This window comes from Solanum pennellii, chromosome 7, assembly GCF_001406875.1.
Source record: "Solanum pennellii chromosome 7, SPENNV200".
NCBI classification, from domain to species: domain Eukaryota; kingdom Viridiplantae; phylum Streptophyta; class Magnoliopsida; order Solanales; family Solanaceae; genus Solanum; species Solanum pennellii.
In genome coordinates, this window is record NC_028643.1 from 58,223,579 (window position 1) to 58,230,446 (window position 6,868).

At 35.7% G+C, this 6,868-nt stretch overlaps 1 pseudogene; it reads right to left on the reverse strand.

Moving 5' to 3' along the window:
• Positions 1-512: 512 nt before the first annotated feature.
• Positions 513-6,868, reverse strand: part of LOC107025102 — a 39,645-nt pseudogene continuing 33,289 nt past the window's right edge.

Genomic DNA, 6,868 nt, shown 5'->3' on the forward strand with positions numbered 1-6,868 from the left:
GGTAACTATTTTTGGTACAACTCCTGCACCTACTAATGCCACGATTTACCATTAATTATCCACTCAAAATCAAATTTTTACAACCACCGACCGATGTTCTATAATATTATTATCTCACTATTTTGTTATTTAATCTATGGAAGAATTCCCTACTACACTTGTAAAATAGTTGTGTTTCTTCCTTGTTTTTGCATATCAGAAGTATGGAAAAGTGTTGTGTGTGAAACTAGTGAGAGAAATGCAAGTATCCAATTTGTCCACTCCAAAAGAAAGTAGGTATTATTTATGTTTAAGGAAGATGTTTTTAGCGGTAGAGTTTTGGACTGAGCAACTAATTTGGAGTTGTTCGAGTCATATGATATTTCAAAGCATTTTCACTAATATACCGTGTAGTTAAATAAACAAGCTCAACTCTATGTTAGTTCAAATACTGTCATAAAAAGTGAAACAAGTATTAGCGTTATAAATTCAAAATGAGAAACAGTCAACATAAAAAAGGTAAAATGTGGGGGTCTGCAATCCTTTATTTTACAAGCACAAGATACAAATCCAAATGTCATTGAAGTGCAACAGATTTTCATCTCATACTGAAGTTCAACATCTAGTATGAAGAATCAATCCCCTGGTAGTGAGGCGAAACAAATTCTGAATTACACAGACAAGTTCTGCCAAAACTCTGCCTGTAGTTTCATTTGCACAAGTTAGATTGTAACAGACTGTTCCCATAGTTACCTAAGCACAGAATTTCAACAATAGTAGCATTCAAAAGTACCTATCTAGCGTCCTAGTTCTGCTGCTGAGTGTTGCAGACCTTCCTTTATGAATGGCAAGACCACAGGGATTAACTCAGCTTGGTGTGATGTATAGCAATGATTGGCTCCTTCGATGATAACCAACTTGTGGTTTGGTATGGTCTTATCAAACTCTAAAGCATCCTCCAAATGGAATAACTTCATCAGCAGACCCATACACTGTCAGTACCCTGTACAAATGCAATTTCATCAGTTTGTACCTTAGATCTGATCAAGTCTATGATGTATTAAAGGTAAATAGATCAGACCAAAAGATAGTGCCAACAGACAAGATGAAATCGAGGTTAGAATGCTATGTTACAACAACCTCAATTGTGAGTTAGAACCATCGCCACCAGCCTTTTCAATTCAATTCAATAAAAATACAATCTTAATATACATTATTAGTATTTACATTATTTTTACTATGTCAATATTCTGAAGCTTCTACGACTTACGGAAATTAGCTTTTTTATAGTTTCTTGAAGTCTATTGATTATATGACCTAAAATAGTCTATTCCAAGGAATCTGCACTCCATGTATGTAGTGAATGTCAACATTGTTTCCATTCTGCAAACTAAAGAATTTCACCTATTTGGTAACATAGATCTAAGCATCTCGACTCCAAAGCTTAAGCAGACCTGTTCTTTTCCCAGAACTTACTCCCTATACTCAAAGAAATGACTGAAATGGAGTGAAACTGTAACGATTCAAAAAAAAAAAAAATCGAATAAATAGATACTTGTGATTTAATTATTAATTAAAAATCTGAAATTTTAAGGGCATAATGGTCCTTTCACGTATTAATTAAAATAAATCAGATTTGTATTAATTTAATTTGTATTAATTTAATTTAAATTCTATTTGACTAAGTCTTGAATTTACTCTCCTAATCCTAATAGCTCTCTCTCTCACGTTCTCCATCTCTCTCACGTTATTCTGCCAAGCACAACAAAAACCAGAGAATACATCAAGAGTTCTTCACACTTGAAGAACTCACATGAAATTTTAAGAAAAACAAAGCAACCAAAAACATTAAGGCGAAAAGAAGTTGTTCGTTGAGTGGTGTGAACGTTGAGGTAACTTGGACTGATTTTTGGAGAGAGTTTTGGGCAGAAAATTCTTCATTTGAACATCAATAAAGGTATGGGTTTGTCTCATGGAATTCTTCCTCCAAGAGTACTTTCTTTCGAACGTTTCTTAAACTCTTGAAACTAAGGTTGTTTCCCTTCGTATGTCCTTGTCCTTAGCTCCTGTCACGACCAAAAACGAGTCGTGAGTGGCACCCACGCTTACCTCTTTAGGTGGGCGAACCAACACATCTAAACCCAACATATATCAATAGTTCAACTATAATTAATATAAATAACGCGGAAGCTCCAAAAGATACTAAGCAACAACTTTAAATAAGTTTCTAAAGTTTAATACTTATCATCCCAAATTTGATAGTCATCACGTCAAGGACACCTATTTTCAAATTACCAAGTCTAAGAGTGTTTAAGAAACCAGAATAAGCAAAAAGATGGTCCATGTCCGAAATTCAAAGACATCAAGACGTGAATGAGAGAATCCAGCGCGAGCTAGAATTAATAGCTCACCCTGAACTCTGATGTGCTGGAGACTGGCTAGAGCTGAGGGCGAGTCGAAGTCGATGGTACATTTGCTGCACTCCACAAAAGAACAGAGAAGAAATTACAAGTAGGGGTCAGTACAATGAACACGTACTGAGTAGGTATCATCGGCCAACTCAAAATAGAAACCAATATATATTGAAAAATAATATAAAATCAACTACAATACTTAACAGGTGGCAAGCAACAAACACATGAACCATTGACAACAACACCATAATAGGTACACCATCAATCACAACATCAAGCACCCCTATGAGGTCTCATGCCTCCACACCATACTCATTTGGAAAATTGGTTCTTTGAGATTAAGTATATTAAGTTACTTCAAGATTTATTTCCTTTAATGTTATTGTGTCGGAACGTGACACTCCGATCCCATATATCGTGTCGGAACGTGACACCCCGACCCCATAATACCGTGTCGGAACGTGACACTCCGATCCAATTATCTCATTATTTTATTTCATCAAGCCTTCTTTATTCAAGGCGTCATTTTAATAGAGAGGGTTCAAGATTAGAAATTCAACAGTCTCATAATTTTAGGCCAACCACAAACCACACAATCAAAACATACAACCACACCATCAAGTACATAGAAGACTTTACAATATCACTCAATACATATCAATCGTTATTTAGAGTTTATCTATCAAATAGAAATAAACCATAACCTACCTCCACCGAAGAACCGAAGTTAAGCAATCAACTTCTCAAATGTTTTTCCTTTCCTCAATGCTTCCAGACCTTTTCAATCTAACAAGTATATATGCATATTTTTAAGTTAACGAGTTTATAAGCACTCACATAATTTTATGTCTAGCCTAGACCCAAAAACCCACCTAATCTTATAATTAATTTCCTAAAGTTCAAACCTAAAGCAAGTCTTAATTCCTCCGGTTAACATAACTTTAATAAAATTTAAACAATTAGATAAACCTAATATTTAATACCCATCTTAATATATCAAAAATATAATTTGTAATTTAAAAACAAAATATGAATATATATATAAAAAAATGAAGGTCACTGGTCACGACCCAGTGCAGACGGACTAGAAGTGCACCCCCACCCCAATTCCTATACAGCAGTTGCTGTCCAATTTCATACGCATATAATATATATATATATTATAATACATTAACATTCCTCACTTTCTTTCCAATGTCATACACATATAATATATATATTATAATACATTAACATTCCTCACTTTCTTTCCAATTTCGTACACATATAATATATATATTATAATACATTAACCTTCCTCACTTTCCAATACAATTAAATAATATTAACAAGAATTAATACCCACTGTTTTATTTAAAAAAATATTACTACTATTATTCAGTTTAAAAAATGGGAAAAAATATTGACTAGGTTTCGAAAAATCAATTAATCTTATTGTTTAAGAAAAATTGACTTTTCAAGATTATGGAGTCGCCACTTGATTTTGATAAAATCAAGAAAAATTTCAAAAGATTTACAAACATATTAAAATCGATTGAAAAGGTTCGAAGTTCAATGTACATCCCGAGAAGGTGTTAGGCCCTCGGGATGCCCGCTAACTTGCGGTTGACCGGCGATTTGACTAAAATGACTTTAATATATATAATATTTTTTATTATATTTTTTATTTTTTTTTATTTTTAACTTAGTAAGAAATCGTTTTGATATATTCTTTAATTTTTTTTTTGTTTTCTTATTACTTCTAAAGGAAAACATTTAAAAGAAAACTTAAGGAAAATGGTGACAAAATAAAAAAAAAAAAACTAAGCAAATAAAGTGGGTAAATTTTAAAATAATGAAAATTGGCTACCCCTTAGGGCATTATTAAAATTCTACCACAACATTATTTAATTCAAGCAAATAATAAATAAAGAGGAGAAAAAAAATTGAACTTGGGCCTTATTGCCCAAATTCAATCCATTGGGCTTTAGCCCACCTGTCCTAGGCTAATTTCAAATATGGACTTGGGCCCTTTTAACAAATTAAAGAATCCTGCAAAAAACATTTGGCCCCTTGGGCCTGTTAGAAAAAAAATTGCTGAAGGGCCCTAGCCCATTCCTGAAAAAGAATCATGAAGGGTATACACAAATGTATACATGCTGTATACAGTATATATTTGACACATTTGGACCGCTTGAGCCCTGCACCCGTTTGAATACATATTTTCTGTTATTTTTCCCTGTATTTCCACATTGCTCTGCGTATTTGTACCTGTATCATTTTTAACACTTACTTAACAAGTGTATATCGTTGCCCAATAATGTATACTAATGTATACGGGCTGCACCCTACGTCCGCATTGTTTGCCTAATTCCGAATTTTAATTAGAATAGGCGTCCCTCTACGTTCCCCTGCCAATCATATTTTTTAAGCATATATATAGTATATCGTCCCAGTATCTGTGTATACAGGCTGTATATCAGCCTGTTTTTCAACTTTTGAAAGTTGAAAACTCCTTTTCAGGAGTGTTTTTTCCCTGTCGTCAACTCAGATTTCAAACTCGGATCCATCTGTACACCTTCGACCTGTATATCAGTGCACAGCTGTGTATAAAACATGTATACTGCTGTATACATGTTCTTCAAATCCCTGCAACAACTTTTCCAGCAGTTTCTGCTGGTTTTTCTTTCGATGTTGTACATCCTTTCAGGGGTTGGCTGACTCGGAAAAAGTGTTTTGAGCCTTTATGGCTCAACGAGAAGGTTCAAGGAATCGGAGTGAGGTCCATGAGGACTCGAGAATAGTTTTACATGCAAACAAAACAAGACAAAAGAAGGGAATTAGGAGGGTAAAATTCAACATCACGTCATAATATTAATGTCACTCATAAACGAAATAACTATGATAATCCAAGCGATTTACATCAATCAAACCCAACTAGAAAGCAAGTCGGAGACGAAGCGAGATATAACATAAACGAAATCCTACAAACTTCGGCTATACATGCTGGAATGTATGAAAGCGACAGCCTATAGTTCATCAAAATTTAAAAAAAAAAAATAAAAAATACTTCAAACTCAATAATGCAGAAATGGAGCCATTAAATACGAAGGAAGTGAGCTGCAAGACATATGCTGTGTTTGTTCTCTTTGAAAAGAAATGTAGACAAGAAAAAAAATGACATGGAATGAACAGCGATTTTCAAAACTTAGGAACCTTGATTCTACAACTCTTAGATATGAAATGGCATAACTCGCAACTCCAACAGCACCTTCAAGATGAATACATGAAGACCATTTAACACATGATGCAAGAATCCAATTCGAAATTACATACTCAACGCTAAACACAACAGTAATCAAAGCAAATAACTGTATGCGAGCAGTTCCCAAATAGAACCTAACAGAGTTGAAACATACGAGAAGAAGAAGAAGAAAAGACGACATGGGACTTCACACTCGCTAAAGAAAACAGACTGATGCACTCACTGATAAAAACGAAGCTGATCGACACTAAACAAAAATAAAAAAAATCGTCATGCTACATTCCAGATTCAAGCACAGCCAAACGAGGTATAATGCCTCACATTCACAACAATACAAACCCCTACTCGATATGCAATCGAATTTTTTTTTTTCAACATGAATGAAACTTAAAGATGGAAAGCGACGAGAAAATCAAACAGATCACAGAAACAGATTGCCGAACTTCAGAAAAAGCCATCTCAGAACGAAAGAAGCAAGGAAATCGTACGAAACAGGGGATTACCTCTTCCGAAGCGGCAAACTGGAACAGCAAGGAGCTAATGACTTCACCACCTTACAAAGACTCGAACCCCTGGCGAAGAAACGAAGTCTAGTCGAGAACTTAGACTCAAACACGAGACACTAGCAACTCTTCCGTCTATCAGTCGTTTTCAAAGTATTTGCGATGTTTTTCTCGAGTTTCTTGATATTTCAATGATAAACAGAAAGAAATTTACTCCGGCAGACCCTTACAACGAAATCTCAACTAAAAATTTTTCAACCAAAATCTCCAACTTTCTAACCCCCTCATCTGAAGAGGGAGGGGGGGTTTAAATAGGAAAAACTAGGGTTTTCGAGGGGAAGGCGGGCAAAACGAATTCGGCCCACTTCGAATTCGAAATTTGAAAACTTTTCCCTCAATGGAGCAACATCTTTTTTCTGAAAATTTCGCCCTTTGCGGAAATGGAAAAAGGGGAGGGGATGGCTGGGATCGCTCCAATCGTCCTTGAGGGGAGACGTGGATTGATCTCGCGCCCCCCAAGGACGAAAACGCGTCTGGCATAGACGAAAACACAGGTCTGCCATCTGCGAGGCTGCGTACGGAGGGAGTGCAGGTTTCCGTTGTGACTCGTCCACGCGCGATGGGGAGAGGAGAGAGTGGAGAGAGGGACGCGTGAGGGAGGGGAGATTTCCGTTTTGGGGGTCTGTTTCTTCTGCGTTTTTTCTGTTTCTGGGTTCGTTTGGCGTTTT